Here is a 14,936-nt window from a genome sequence, read left to right as displayed (position 1 = left end):
TACTTCCCAAAGGGTAGGAAATCCTCCACTCTCACTTTACGAGGGACACATTCAATCTCAAATCATTTCTTATAGTTTAACTAGCGTCTGCAGAACGACATGTTTGTTTGAACCCGTGTGCAGCGGCTCTTCTGTTTGTGGGTGTGTCAGAGGTGTCCCCAATCAGCAGCGACTGTTTTAAAAGGCAGTGACACAATGGATTCTGTGTTCTCTACAGATGCTGGTGTTAGAAGCTGCTGTTCCAGACACGGAAGCAGAGACTGTGACATTCAGCCTGTATTGAAGCATTCAACACGTATTTTAACCCACATCATCTACCTCCGGATGTTTTCCACGAGAACGCCAAGTAGTGATTCTCCTCCGCTAACATTGGATGCAACACTGCATCACAATGTGTCTACTGCACCCACTGTTGACGTTTAAATACTGCTTATGCTACGTTTGCTACAGCCCTGGCTTCTGCCGATGATGCAGAGGTACGGGCGGGACTACTGGTGAGGTGTTTCAGGAGCTTCATGTTTTCTGTGGGGCAGAGGAGCCTGTTTCACCAGGAGAGGAGCTCAGACTTTGGCTTTTAACTTTGCAGAACTTTGAAACTCAATATGTCTCCTTTAATGCTACGTCTCCATGACCTCCTGATCATTTATTTGTTTTATCTCCTTCAACCAGAGGTCAGGACACTGGAGAGGATCCAGCTGCATTGTACAGCACAGCCAAAACCCTCCTGCTGTTTAGACCAACGCCTGGAAATCACCTTAGTCCCGGGCGGAAATATCTCAAATAGCTGATGGATGGATTGAATAGAAGTTCATAGAACTGTTCATGGTCCCTACACAGGATGAATCCTACTTGGTGACAGTCAGACTCCAGCATCATTGTTGAAGTGAATGTCTGGCTTAAGTGACTTGTCTTGGACAGCTAATGGATAAATTGCCCCGAGGATGAATCCAAACGACTCCGGTGACTCGACTTTTATCTGAAATATATCAGCAACTTGTAGTTGTTAAAATCACGACATTTAGCCTGAAAGAAAATATCAAACATTTTATAACTTGCAGCTTCAAACATGAAAATATCTGCGGTGTGAGTCAGACGGCTTAATAAACTGTAAACTTAACTAACTTTTTCTATTCATAAAATAATCAAACAAGCATTATTAGTTAGTTGTGTGTGACACTGCTGCCACTAGATGGTAGTAAAGAGTTTTACTGATAAACCACAGAGAGGATTCTGTCTCTTTCACTTCTTTCTGTTTCTACACTATTGTTTCCAGCGCTTCCATCATCAGCCGATCAGAGTTGTACCATTTCCTCTGAGGACTGGAGGGACTACCGCCTCATGTGGATGAGCTGCTACTTACGTGATGAACGCCTGAATGTGACCGCTAACACAAAGTGAACTGCCGACACCAGATGAGCTGTGTTGCCTCTGGTGTCTGGGTTCAAAGTTTGCATCAGGCCCATTGATTTCACTTTAGTGTTTGTGGTATTTTCACATCACGTGTTAAACACGTGAAGAAGAAGGAGTTAGGTGTTTAATCCACCATGTTCACACGCACATTTTCCTCTGTCTCTCTCAGGTGTGAAGCTCTCGAATGTTGTTACGAACAGAATAATGTTGTACTGCTGTGATCCAGGTTTATAAGTTATAAAAAGATAATATATTATTACTTATTCTTCATTAGGATTATTGATTCATTATTATAATATTAGTTTGCAATTTTAGTAATATAATAAGTTTGTTTGCTGCACTCTTTTTAGGAGACTGATGTTAATTATACTTTTCTTTTCTTCACAACATTATTCATATTTATAGTCTTGTTTATTCTATTTTGTTGTTCACTCACAACTTCCTGTTTTCTAACTTTGTGATGTACAGTTTTGCAACAAAGCAGATTTTCTTTCTGTGATCATTAAAAGTTTTTTTATTCTGTTCATATATATTTTATTTTTAATTTTAAATGTGAAGCTCATTTGTTCCTATTTGCTATTGTTTTGAAACTCTTACTATATTTTAATCACTCTCCAGTATTTGTTCTGTCTTTCGCTCTGTCCTTTTATAATAAAGCCAGTCAGAGCCACAATGTGACTTCCAACACGCACATATTTATTGTCTTCTTCCCTGAGTTGAACTGCTTGCGGGTCCTACAGAGACGAGGGACGAATGCTTGTGTGACCCTTGGTTACACTAGAAAGAGTGTAAATGGGAGCAGGATCAGAGATACTAGGTAAACAGGAGCCCTGACTTGGAATATCAGTAACCAGAATTAACACCGGGATTACTTCAATGAACTTGTATTAGAACACATAACCTGCAGTTCAAGTTTGTTTGACACTACAATACAGCATATATTTACCCAAAACAATAAACAAAAATAAATAAAAGCTTAAAAAGTGTGCACAAAAAGTCCCCTTCAACGTCCGTGAGTCCAGTCTTAAATGTCTAACTGGTGGATTTGGATCGCTGGGGCCCAGTCCTGCCTTGGTACAGTGTCTGTCCTACCACACCGTGGAGGAAGAGGAACATGGAAGTTCAATCTCTCTCAAAGATCTGCATGTTGGCTCGCCATCCAGTTAACTGGAGTCTTGGTTCTCGGTGATGTCCTCTCTGGCACCGGAGAATTCGTCTCACCAAAAACCTGAGCGTTGAATAGTAAGAATCCCTGCACCTTCCAACAGGTCAGCAGGGCACCCCACACTTCCACACGATATAACAGAATCTGCGCAAAGCAGGTAGTGTGTCGAGTTTGAGCAGCAAAATGGCTGACAGGATGCAGACAGGTAAAAAAGCCTACAGAGTAGATTCACCAGAGAGGACGACTGGTACCTCCTACTGGCTAGAAAAGGTAACAGCAGGTCACCCAATGAGCCACTACAGTGTTATACAAAGTGTACAATCTCTTTCTCTATAGCACTTATACAATATACAATATTGCAGCCTTCAGGATGTATTTTGACTGATTTTGCAGTGTGGGCTACACTTGCGTGCTGTGTGAATGTGTGTATATGAGGTGGCCTGACGTCTAGTCCATGTCAACTGGTAGCTTAACGCAGTGGTTCTCAACCTTTTTTCAGGGATGTACCCCCTTTAAAAAAAACTTCAGCCGAGTACCCCCTAACCAGCGCAAAGCATTTTTGGTTGAAAGAAAGATGTAATCCACAGTGCTGTGCCATTAGTGTCTGATTTATTAAACTTTGTAACTAGACACTTTCAAATTTAAAACTCCATCAATGTCCATAACATTGCTCATTTGTAGTGGTCTCTCTTGAACTATTTGGAAATAAAAATAACTAAAGACTTATTAAAAAAGAAATAATTATCTCAATTATAAATAAAGATTTGTGCACATAAAAATAATTATCAACTTAAAGTGACCTCTTTTGGGATCATAATAAAGATATGTTCTCAAACTGAACTCATGAACTTAATTATAGATAAACACTTCTTCACAAAAAATAAATCATTAACTTAATTTTAAATAAAAGATTTGCTCAAAATACAACTTAAAATATCTTCTTTAAGGATCGAAAAGAATACTGATCTTAAATTTACAAACTGTCAACACTGAAGATTACATTGTTGCATTGAACTGAGTGAGTGCTTTTGCATTTACATTTTAGTGAGAAACTTGTGCTTGTGCTTCACTGAGGATCTTTGTCAGTCTTGGTGGCAGGGAAGCAACTGCTGTGATCAAGCTCTTCTCCAGGCACAGTCTGTTTCTTTGCTTTGTTTTGATCACAGTCATTGCAGAGAAGGAGGCCTCACATAAATATGTGGAGGCAAAGGGTAGTAGCTGCTCCAAAGCTTTCTGTCCCAGGTGAGGGTGCTCCTGCTTCACACACACCCAAAACTGTGTGAGTGTGGATGTGGCAAACTTCATCTGGAGGCCCCGGTCAGATGACACTTCCAGGAGTTTTTCCTGATAAGTGACAGGTAGCTTGTTTCCGTTTGCTTCGGGGAGGCTTTTCGCATCGTGTCTTGAGATGACCTGAATTCAGAAAGTTTCCTCTTAAAAAACTCAGGTGGCTCACCAACATGACTTTCATGTTTTGTCTGGAGATGCTGCTGAAGATGTGCTGGCTTCATGCCACTGTTGGCTAATCTCTCCCCACAGAAAAAACACAAAGTGTAAATCTAATCTATGTTATTGTTAATATTGTTGAAGTGTCTTTCTGTTATTTTATTGTGAAATATTTGCTCGCTTTAAGGTCAGACATTTTCATTTCCGTTTTTGTATTGCATGCTTTTATTTTGAAAGTGTTCCGGTAGAGACGCGGACTTCCTGTTATGAATGTGTTTTAGCGCCCCTCCGAAGAGGCACGAGCTCTCACGGTGTTTAGGGAAGTTTCAAACAAACCTGGAAACATCAGTTAAAGTCTCGACCATCTTCCGGGGGACATGCTCCACAAAGCCTTGGGTGGGTGGCAGCTCGTGGACCTAAATCCCATGAAAACATATTGTTGTGGATACTGACGGAAGTTTGCCGGCTCTGGTTTCGCCTTCTCTGGCTCTTGTCCCTCGTGTTTTCAGCGGCATCGCTGCTGCGCTTCAACCGCGACTCCATTGTTTGAGTTTTCAAGGCGGCAGTGATGACAGGTGACGACAGGTGGTGACAGATGATGACAGGTGATGACAGGTGACGACAGGGGGTGACAGGTGACGCAGGGGTGACAGGTGGTGACAGGTGGTGACAGGTGACGACAGGCGACGACGGGGATGACAGGTGATGACAGGGGATGACAGGTGATGACAGGTGACGACAGGGACGACAGGGATGACAGGTGACGACAGGGGACAGGGATGACAGGTGACGACAGGGACACAGGTGACGACAGGTGACGACAGGGGATGACAGGTGACGACAGGTGACGACAGGTGACGACAGGCCACAGGGGACGACAGGTGACGACAGGTGACGACAGGTGACGACAGGTGACGACAGGTGACGACAGGTGACGACAGGTGATGACAGGTGGCGTGTGCCAGGTTGGGTCAAACCATCCTGGTATGGGGGAGACTCTGGGTTTTTAGGATAATGAAATTGAATAGCCTGCTGAATATAAAATTCAGTTCATGAACTTACACTTATATTTTATTGAATATTTATTAAATAACAATTTTTAAAGGATTTTTGAATGGATGCTAATTTTAAATGTATTTTTTTTAAATCTCACGTACCCCCTGGAGTGCCTTCACGTACCCCCATTTGAGAATGGGATTCACGTTTTTCAATATTCAATATTTTATTTTAATAACCAAATTTATTGAATGCCGAAAGGCACACCATTTTATGGTATCACGTTTAATTATTGCACAGCATAATGGAGCCCGTGTGAGGCCAGAGTACAGTTGCTTGGAATTCCATAATTATGTAATATTCATTTCATTTTTGTGCAGCGCCAGAATAAGTGATTTTGAATTTTCAGTCAAACGAGGATTTTGAATTCAGTTCCACTAGTCTACCTGGAGTAGACGTTCAACCGTACTTACAAACAAGTGCAAATGTGACGAAATTTAATTATTCATAATTAAATGTTTATTAATAATTAATTATTCATAACTACCATACAGAGTCACCTCATAGTGTTACGCACAAAGATTGCTATTGGTATAGTAACCAGTTAGAATATTTTTGTGGAAAATTTAAAATTTCTTTTAATATTTGGAATATCATATTCAATATTAACTAGTCAAGCTATGAGAATTTCCTGTAACTTTGTTAAGTGCTTTTGAATGAAGACATAGCGCGCCACGGCCTATGGAACAGACTTATACCTGTACTGCCAAGCATTTCAGCCCAAGTTGGATAGAGAACCTGAGAAAAGTACAGCGTGCCTTGAGCCCATCAAAACCGACAGCACGATGCCGATTCATCCTTCGCCTCAAAACTTCACCCTCCCCCAACAAAGCAGAGGGGTGACAGCAGGCAGCGTAGGACACTGACGTATCCACCATGTCCACACTTCCCAGAGATAGGCATTCCACAGTAGAAGCTGTGGAAGCCATACTCTGACATTCTGGCCAGACAAATTACCTGCTCAGAAGATGGCGGCCAGCGTCTCTGAAGTACAGTTCAAAACATGGTTATGACCAGAGCACCCAGTGACAGCGCCTCTGAAGTCCTCCTGGACTCCTGGCTCCTCAGGCGTTACGGCCCTGAGAGCCCGACACAGGCGATCCAGGCTCGCTCCTCGGCCATAACCAACACGGGTTCACCCAGTACTGACAGTCAGTATTAAGTTTCTTGCAGTTAATAGGAAAACTGTTTTGTTAGCAACAACAGCAAACTCCAAAACCTAAATTCTGATTAAACTTATATACCACTGCCTTTACTTCAATATATTTGGATCGACTACATTCCATTCCATAATAATGTAGTCACTGACACATGTTAGGACATTAGCATATTATTACAGAAACAATGATACAGTCATTTGGATTTTGAGACTTTGAAAAATTATGACAACCTTCATGAAAAACCTGCTGAACAATACTCATAATCACACCATCGTCATTTAGAAATGAAAAAATATATATATACACACCACCGTTCAAAAGTTTAGAGTCACCCAGACAATTGATATTTCCATTGAAAACTCCACTTTATTATCAAATGAGTTGCAAAATGGAATATTTGAAATATAGTCAGACATTGACAAGGTTAGAAATAATGATTTTATTTGAAATATTGGTGTTTATTCTTCCAAACTTTGCTTCCGTCAAAGAATGCTCCATTTGCAGCAGTTAGCATTGCAGACCTTTGGCATTCTAGCTGTTAATTTGTTGAGGTAATCTGTGAAAATGTCACCTTCCCTGAAGCACCTCCCACAGAAGTTGGATTGGCTTGATGGCACTTCTTGCGCGTACCATACGGTCAGCCTGCTCCACGCAGCTCAATGAGGTTGAGATCTGGTGACTGTGCTGGCCACTCCATTACAGACAGCAGACCCGGCTGCCTGCTTCTTCATTAGTTTGGAGGTGTGCTTTGGGTCATTGTCCCATATTGTAGGAGGGAAATTGGCTCCAATCAAGAGTGCTGTCCACAGGATCAGCATCAGTGATTAAAATGGAGTGATAGCCTTCCTTATTTAAAATCCCTTTTACCTTGTACAAATCTCACTTACCAGCACCAAAAGCAGCCCAGACCATCCTTCCCTCACCATGTGTGAAAAGGATGGCGTCAGGCACTCTTCCAGCATCTTTTCACCTGTTCTCGTCACCGTATTCTTCTGTGTGATCGACACCTCAAACTTGATTCGTCTGTCCTATAACCTTCTTTTTCAATCTTCCCTCTGTCAATATCTGTGTTCTTTTGCCTGCTCAATCTTTTCTTTTTGTGCTTGATCTCAGATATGGCTTTTCTTTGCCACTCTGCCTAGAAGGCCCAGCATCCGAATCGCCTCTTCACTGTAGACGTTGACACTGGCGTTTCACGGTACCATTTAAAGGCTGCCAGTTGAGATTCTGTAGGCGTCTATTTCTCAAACTAGAGACTCTAATATACTTTGTCTTCTTGCTGATTGTGCACCGGGGCTCCACTTCTCTTTCTCTAGTTAGAGCCTGTTTGTGCTGTTCTCTGTGAAGGGTAGTACCGTTGTAAGAAATTTTTAGTTTCTTACGCAATTTCTCGCATGGAATAGCCTTCATTTTCTAAGAACAGAATAGACTGGCGAGTTTCACTTGAAAGTTCTCTTCTTCTGGCCATTTGAGAGTATAATCAGACCCACAAATGTGATGCTCCAGATACTCCAAGCGAGCTCAAAGGCCAGTTCTATAGCTTCTCTCACCAGCAAAACAGTTTTCAGCTGTGCCTAACATAGTGCTATGAGGTTTTCAAGGGTTTTCTAATCTCCATTAGTCTAAGGCGATTATGACACAATGTACAAATACAACACTGGGTATTAGTTGCTGGAAATGAGCCTCTATGCACCTATGTAGATATTTCATTAAAACCAGGCGTTTCCACCTAGAATAGTCATTTACATTAACAATGCTTATAGAGTCATATGTTACCTGATTAATTTAATGTTATCTTCATTGAAAAACAGTGCTTTTCTTTTGAAAATAAGAAATTTCTAAGTGACTAAACTTTGACAGTGAGTGTATATACAGGATATGTTGTGGGCAGATGTGAAGAAGATACCTAACTATGTTTCTATTTATAAAGTCTTGTACAATGAATAAACACAGTCTCTCTGTGGGTAGTGAAGATGATGATTTTTGCTGTGTCACTCTCTCCCATTTGATCTCCTGTGATCCATGACTTTCTCCTCCCGTTCACCCCCCATCTCCACCTCCCCTTCTTTCCTCCTCTTTTCCTCCTCTGTTTTTCCAGGGCTGTCGCTCTCTGTGGGTTAGAACATTACAGTAGAGTTACAGAGAAGACCTCTGGGATCTCTTTAAACGATAAAATCAATATGTCTGCATGTGTGTGTGTGATCCAGGTTGTGTATGTTGTGGGGACTGTAAAGTACGTCCCCACAGCATACTGTGGGTGACGTTTTAAGGTTAGGTTTAGATTCAGGTTAGGGCAAACAGTATAACCATTATGGTTAGGTACACTAAATGGAACCGAGGTATTGGGTTCACCTACACCTCAGGAGCTTTTGGTACATCCCATTTTAAATCCATAGCCATTAAACTAGTCCCCTTGCAGCTGTGGCATGTTCCACTCTTCTAGGACAGCTTTCTACATAAGTTTGAGTGTGTTTGCCCTTTTCCCCAGAGGGCATTTGTAAGAGGTAAGACACTGATATTGAGCCCAGGCTCACACACTCTCGTTCTAGTTCATCCCCAAAGGGTCCGATGGGGTTGTGGCACAGGTCAGTCCAGTTCTGCCTCACCAGGACTTCATGGACCTTGCTTTTGTGCACTGGGCAGAGTCATGCTGGGACAGAAGAGGGCCTTCCTCAGGCTGTTCCATGAAATTACTCAAAATGTCTTGGTTAGCTGAAGCATTAAGATTTTCCCCATTCACCTGAACTAACCGATGGCAATAGGACAGGTAGAGTCGATGATTAAGAGGTGTGTCCCAATGGTTTTGTCCATAAGTGTAAGTCAATGTAATGTCTCAGCAGAAGCCTGCTGATTGTTTAGAGCTGCTAACTAAAGATGGGCGACAAGGACAGCTCTCTCTCTCTAAAGTGAGCCAAATCGTCTCATTGCCCCCTGGTGGCTAGGCGGGGGTATGAGTCATATATACCTTGGCTCAATCCCTGATCACTGAACTGTGCAGATTGTGACTCCAAAGACCCAAAATGGCGGTCGTGTCACAGGATGGCCCCATAACGATTTCTGAACAGTGGGAGGAAGTGCAGGCGTGGCGACCATCTTTATTTACGATCTGTGTCTTGCTGTGCCTCAAGTAGGTCCCGGCATATTTATAATGATGTACTAAATAAATCAGAGCAGGTTCCAATAAAGCAACATTTTAAAGGCGAGGCATCACAGGTAGGTAAAACTTACTGATAATAACTAGAAGAAGATGGTTTTACAGTGTTATGAGAAACAGTAGGTACCACCCATTAAAAATTAAAGTTATAAAAGTGTATTCCAGTAGAAGACAGTAGATATTAGTAGTTATTTGCAGCAGCAGTAGTTAGAACAAAGTTCTTTGTAGGTAAGGTAGTTTTATATTTGTTTTAATGGTTAAAGTACTTGTAGTAGAAACCAAAAGTAGCATGAGTTTATCACCTTAGCAGTAGAAAAGGGATTAGTCAGCGTTGTCTGTACCACACTTCTCTGCCCGGAGGAGTTTGAGGTTTTGTGTTTCTGATTTACAGGTTTGGTGAGATAGAGGCGTCAAGTTCTTCACCAGCTACTGTGCAACCAAATCCTTCAAGAACGCCAACATGGCTGGAGCCCTGGAGGAAGCTGCAGGTGTGAGTCATGGACAGCTCGGTTTCAGGAGAACAGAGTTTATTCATGTAACAAAAACAACCGCTGACCAAGAAAATGTGTAAAATATGAAATATTAAAATGTAATATAATATAAAACAGGGGAATATGAAAAAGCAATATGACATCATAGATATTTTGAGAACCAATAATGTGCACAGTAACAGATAAATCCAGGTCTCAAACTCATTTAAAGTGAAGTCAGTGAGAAAGATTGAGTCTTTAACATTGAGTAAAACATTTCTAGGAGTCTAGCGGTTCTAGAATGAAGGAGTAAAGCTGTTCAGAGATTGATCTGAGCCCTTCACATTACTCGCAACAGATATCACTGTCGACCATCGTCCCTTCTCATGCCTTTATAGACATTATATAGCGTCCATGTCCTCCTGGCCAGGGGTGGGCTAGGAGCACCAGAAACTGGTGATCACGGTGCACCCGGACCGTTGGATCAGCGGACTCTGCTCCCTCCACGAGGACCAACACCAGCCTGGGCTTCAGTGCAGGAACACAGCACAGCTCAGCTTCCACAGGGTTCTGAGGAAATCACTCACCATGCACGTTTTTCTACAGAAGTCACAAGAGAGGAATTGAACATGAAACTCACTTTATACAAATGTGTTCAAATACACCAAATAACCTCCTCTGGTTCTGGCCGTGCAGGTCAGACAGGAGGCGCCTATAAATGGACCACGAGTGGCCTATTGGCGGACCACAGGTTGTTTCTATAGTGACAAGCACACTTCAGACATACCAGACCAGCAAAGGGCAAGCAAACCATGGCAACCTAACTATCTCCCTCCCTCCCCAACCCTGCACCCAGACACGTTACAGGAGGATTTACAAAGAATGGGGAACAGGACCTTCAAATGAACCAGAGGATGTTCTGCCCGGCCAATGCCGACAGCTGAATGTGAGAGAAGAAAGAGAGAGGCGGGTTCTGCACAGGGTCCAGGGCCCAACCTTGTAAATGCTTTGGAGCTATGAGAAGGTCTAAGATTTAGATTTGTTTGAAGCGTCACTGAGAGTCACCTGATGAACTCCTGGTTCCTGCTGGGACATGTCACCTCTCGTCCAGGATTACTGAGACCAGTGCTCTCTGCGTTGAACCTTATTCAGAAGCTCAGCAAAGACTCTGTGACAAACCGGTATCTCCTGAACACCACTGCTGCTTTGCTGCCAAATGAAGTTATTTCCTTTTTTTAAGTATTTGCACAACAATAAGTAGATAAACACTGATGTTTTCACCTTCGTCTACTCACGTTAACTTAATCTAAACTGCTGCTGCCTTTTTAAAAAACATTTCTGTGTTCACTTTGTTTGCTTCTTAGTTTTAAGATGGGCTGTTGTTATTCAGGTTGTAAAGGCCACAAAACCTGTATGTGAAGAGAAAGAGGCCGTGGAAGGTCAGGCAAATTCATTTCTAACTGTAGCCATCAACCATGAAAACACAGGCTCTTTTTTATCACGGCCATCCTTAAACACACAACTCAGCTCTGGAGCCAGAGACATTTGCACCATCAGTCTTATCTCTGTGTCCAAACATTAGTGACTCTGCTGTTTGTCCGTCTTCTTTCTTCACAAACACTATCAGATAATCACAGATGAAAGGAAGTTTGATGTTTGAAAGCTCGAACAGAAGCACTGAACCTTCATCTGACACTCGTCATTATAAACTCTGTTCATAACATTAAACCTCACTAACTCGGTATATGACTGGAGAGAGTGTGCACAAACCCTCACCCTGTCAGCTACAGTTTGTCTCTTAACAATTTGGGGAAAATAATAAACATGAAAGATTTATTTCCATTTGTCTGACTTTAGTTTTTCTGACACACCCAGACCGAAGTTGATCTAACTTGAAAAAGGTAAATAAATAAATTTTAAGTTAATTTAAAATTGTATTACTTAATTTTATCAGATTTTCAACTTAAAAGCGGCAGGTAGAATTAACTCTCAAAGTAAACCAGCTAGTCTCATTTAACTAGATAGTTGTGTTTACTCTGGCTACAACTTCGCATATAACTGTGTTTTAAGCAAAAACGATCTCTCTCCACGTTCTGCTTGTGTGCTTTAATGTATTATCAGACTAATCAGAGCAATCAGTTTCCAGAGTTGAGGTGGAGTTCATGTGAATTCACAGTCGGGAACTAATTCTTCTGATTCTTCCGACTCCGTGCTTTAACCAAACACAGTGGGAGGCTCAAGCCCCCATCTAGCATGTGATCTAGATGGTTCCTGTGTGGCTCTGCTCACGTACCTGTGCATGAGCTCATGAAGTCAGTCTGCAAGTGAACAGTTTTACACGTGTATCAGACCAAAACAAGTTTGACTCACATAGGTTGAATCCTCGTGAGAAATGAGTAAAGAACACTGAAGTAATGTAAGTTTATAATTGCGGCCTTTTCTGAGTGTGAAACACCAGTCTTCATATGGACCTGGGCTGTAAATGACAGGAACAAACATCATTTCTCAAGGGTGGAATCTAGCTGCTGATGTGGCTGCACCACAGAGACGTGTGAAGCAACGATAGGTTTGGGGAAAGCAGCGAGTTGCTTGTCATCTTCCTTCTTTCTGTGTCAATTTTCCATTTTGAGAAAGCACTTTGTGTTATATCGTGTTTATGTGAAAGTGTTTGAATAATTGTTCCAGTCTTTCTCATGGTTCCAGCTAGCAATGTTTTTTTACGGGGTTTTCCTGCATTTCTCTTAAATTACTTTGAGTGGTGTGAGTTTAGGATCATTGATTGGACAAACAGTTGTGAGATGTCTTTAGTCTGTCTCGTAGAGGTGATGTTATTCTGAGTTTCTAGATATTGTGACTGTGCCTCAGTGCAGGTGACGCAGTGACCTCAGGCATCTTGTTTTCCAGGGTGATCTCGTTGTCACAGTTCTTACATGAACGCAATATCTTTTGGCCTCTCGAGCCATGACAGGATTTGGGTTTGACTCTCTCTCTCAAACTGAAACAGTCTCTCAGGCCCAGCAGTCAAGCTTTCGGCACACATTCAAGAATATCTCTGGAGGAGTTTTCTAGTTCATCCAACTGTTGTTCTTTCCTCTCATCAGGAAAACAAGTCCTTCACACAACCCTTTGTGAAGTGCGGTGAGAGACCAGAAGACAGAGCGCAGGTAAATGAATAGTTTCATTTAAAAGCACTTGATCTCCACTCTTCCAAGGCTGCCTCATTATGGTGGCATTCTGCATCATTTTGATTTGATGAGGAAGGTCAGACCATAGATATCTTGGGAGGTCATATTCTTCTCTAACAAAAGCTTAAACTCCATAGGGAAAACTGACTGGATCTCTTATGCCTCTGTGCTGGCCCGACCTTGTGGCGGAGCGTTATGTTTACAGGTTGTCCATCTGTCCAGTCATGACTGCCAAGTCAAGGTCAAGGTAGGCTGTGACCTCCTGAACCATTTAGCCTCATGAACAGATTGGGAGAATCATTTCAGGTGGCACAAATGTTCACTGGCCTCATGAATAGCCTAATTTGGTCAAAGGTCAAGGCACAGTGGCACACAGCATGTTTTAGGCCTTTTGAACATGATATCTCAAATCTGCCTTTAAGAGATCTTGAAACTTTGACTTAAGATGAGCAGATTCAGATTTTGTCACGATAGTCTCACTTATGAGTAAAGAAATAAATGTATGAATATTGAAACTGCACTGGTTGGAGGGCGCACAGCCGAGGGCGTGGTGTTTACAGATAGAGTAAAATGTAGAGTAGATATTCATAGAGTGGTATTACCAGGTTCATCTGTTAAGAAGATGAGCTAGTAGTGACCAACAGAGGGAAACAAACTCCGAGATCACTGCTGCCATCACAGTTTGATTCAGCAGAGTAGGATCAGGCCACAACAAGAGAAACTCTGGGAACCCAACAAGTTGAAAGTAAGACACAGATTCCAGCCTGATCCCAGCCCCAGTATTTCTCTGACAGATTTCAGCTGCAGCGCACACACAACCATGAGGCCGCACGATGGCGTCCACCCCTACGCCAGCATCTGCTTCACCAGGGCGGGCAGATGCCATCTACTCCAACACTTGAGTCAAGTTCAGCTTCAGAGAGAAACTGAGAAGAACAAGGAGGAGGAGGCTGAATGTGGCCTGTTCGGTTGAAACAGTGCAACAGGAGTGAAATGACTCACATGAACATTTTCATACCTAACCTTACTGAGGTTAAAAAGCTGTAGGTGTGAGTGGTTTATTCTACTTGTCACAGAACAAGGCGTGAAGAAGAGGGGGTGAGTTCATCTGCAGTGTACAGCACAGTCACCAAACACTGAAGAAACACAACATGAATCATTGTTTATGTGGATTTACAGCCTCACGGAACCAGAAGAAATAAAACATATAGACATGTGCAGTGTTTTAGGGTTTATTTCTTTCTTGATAGGTTAGTTGCTTGAATTGCAAATTCTCTCACTTCTCCACTTTGGAAGCCACGAAGGTAAGTAAGAAAGTTTGTTCTTGTACTCATAATTGAAAATATTTTAGGCTCAACCAGGTATGAGTTAGCCTCAGGTTAGGCCTAAAACTAACGTGATAATATTACAGTAAGTATTTGCAAATAGCAATAATGTGCTTTGCAAAATGACATAAATTGCTAATTGAATTAGCAATAATATTAGAACAGCTGAAAGATTTTATAACAATCAGTAGGGTATTCAATAATCATTTTTCTGGAGGAGTTTCAACAGCAATATTTTGGATAATGTAAGTACACAGAGTCAACAAATATATAGGTCTTGTAGTGTTTATAAATCTAATGAAGAATTGTACATAATATATACAAAGAGACTATTGAGGTAAATCAGCTGAGAATCATATGACACTTACAGCAACAAAAACTAAGTCAACAAGTTTATTGCTAATGTTTCTGGGCGATTAAGTACATCAGTATTTGTTTTTGAAGATTTAACAGAAGTTATTGCAAGTGACACCCACTCATCCAGGAACACAAAAGCCTTCATATTATATATTCACGTTTCCATGTTGACATGTAAACTTTGATGTTTCACCATAAAAACAGGAAT

General features: G+C 41.8%; 1 protein-coding gene and 1 long non-coding RNA gene across 9 annotated transcripts in view; one reads left to right on the top strand and one right to left on the bottom strand.

Moving 5' to 3' along the window:
• The window catches only part of LOC124852592 (B-cell receptor CD22-like), a 483,032-nt gene that overhangs the window by 137,690 nt on the left and 330,406 nt on the right, over positions 1–14,936 (bottom strand). The window lies entirely within an intron of this gene.
• Positions 4,269–14,936, top strand: part of LOC124852631 — a 33,775-nt gene continuing 23,107 nt past the window's right edge. For 2 of the 8 annotated variants that reach the window (XR_007033033.1, XR_007033032.1), the window contains exons 1-2: positions 4,269–4,606; positions 4,744–4,753. This is a non-coding gene — a long non-coding RNA (uncharacterized LOC124852631). Of the gene's footprint in view, positions 4,627–4,743; positions 4,754–4,942; positions 4,973–14,936 lie in introns of all 8 variants that reach the window. The other 6 variants (XR_007033029.1, XR_007033030.1, XR_007033034.1 and 3 more) reach the window with 4 other exon arrangements.

The sequence above is a fragment of the Hippoglossus stenolepis genome, chromosome 2 (genome assembly GCF_022539355.2).
Source record: "Hippoglossus stenolepis isolate QCI-W04-F060 chromosome 2, HSTE1.2, whole genome shotgun sequence".
Lineage (NCBI taxonomy): Eukaryota > Metazoa > Chordata > Actinopteri > Pleuronectiformes > Pleuronectidae > Hippoglossus > Hippoglossus stenolepis.
The sequence above is the reverse complement of the archived record's forward strand: the minus strand, read 5'-3'. Positions and strand labels throughout refer to the sequence as shown.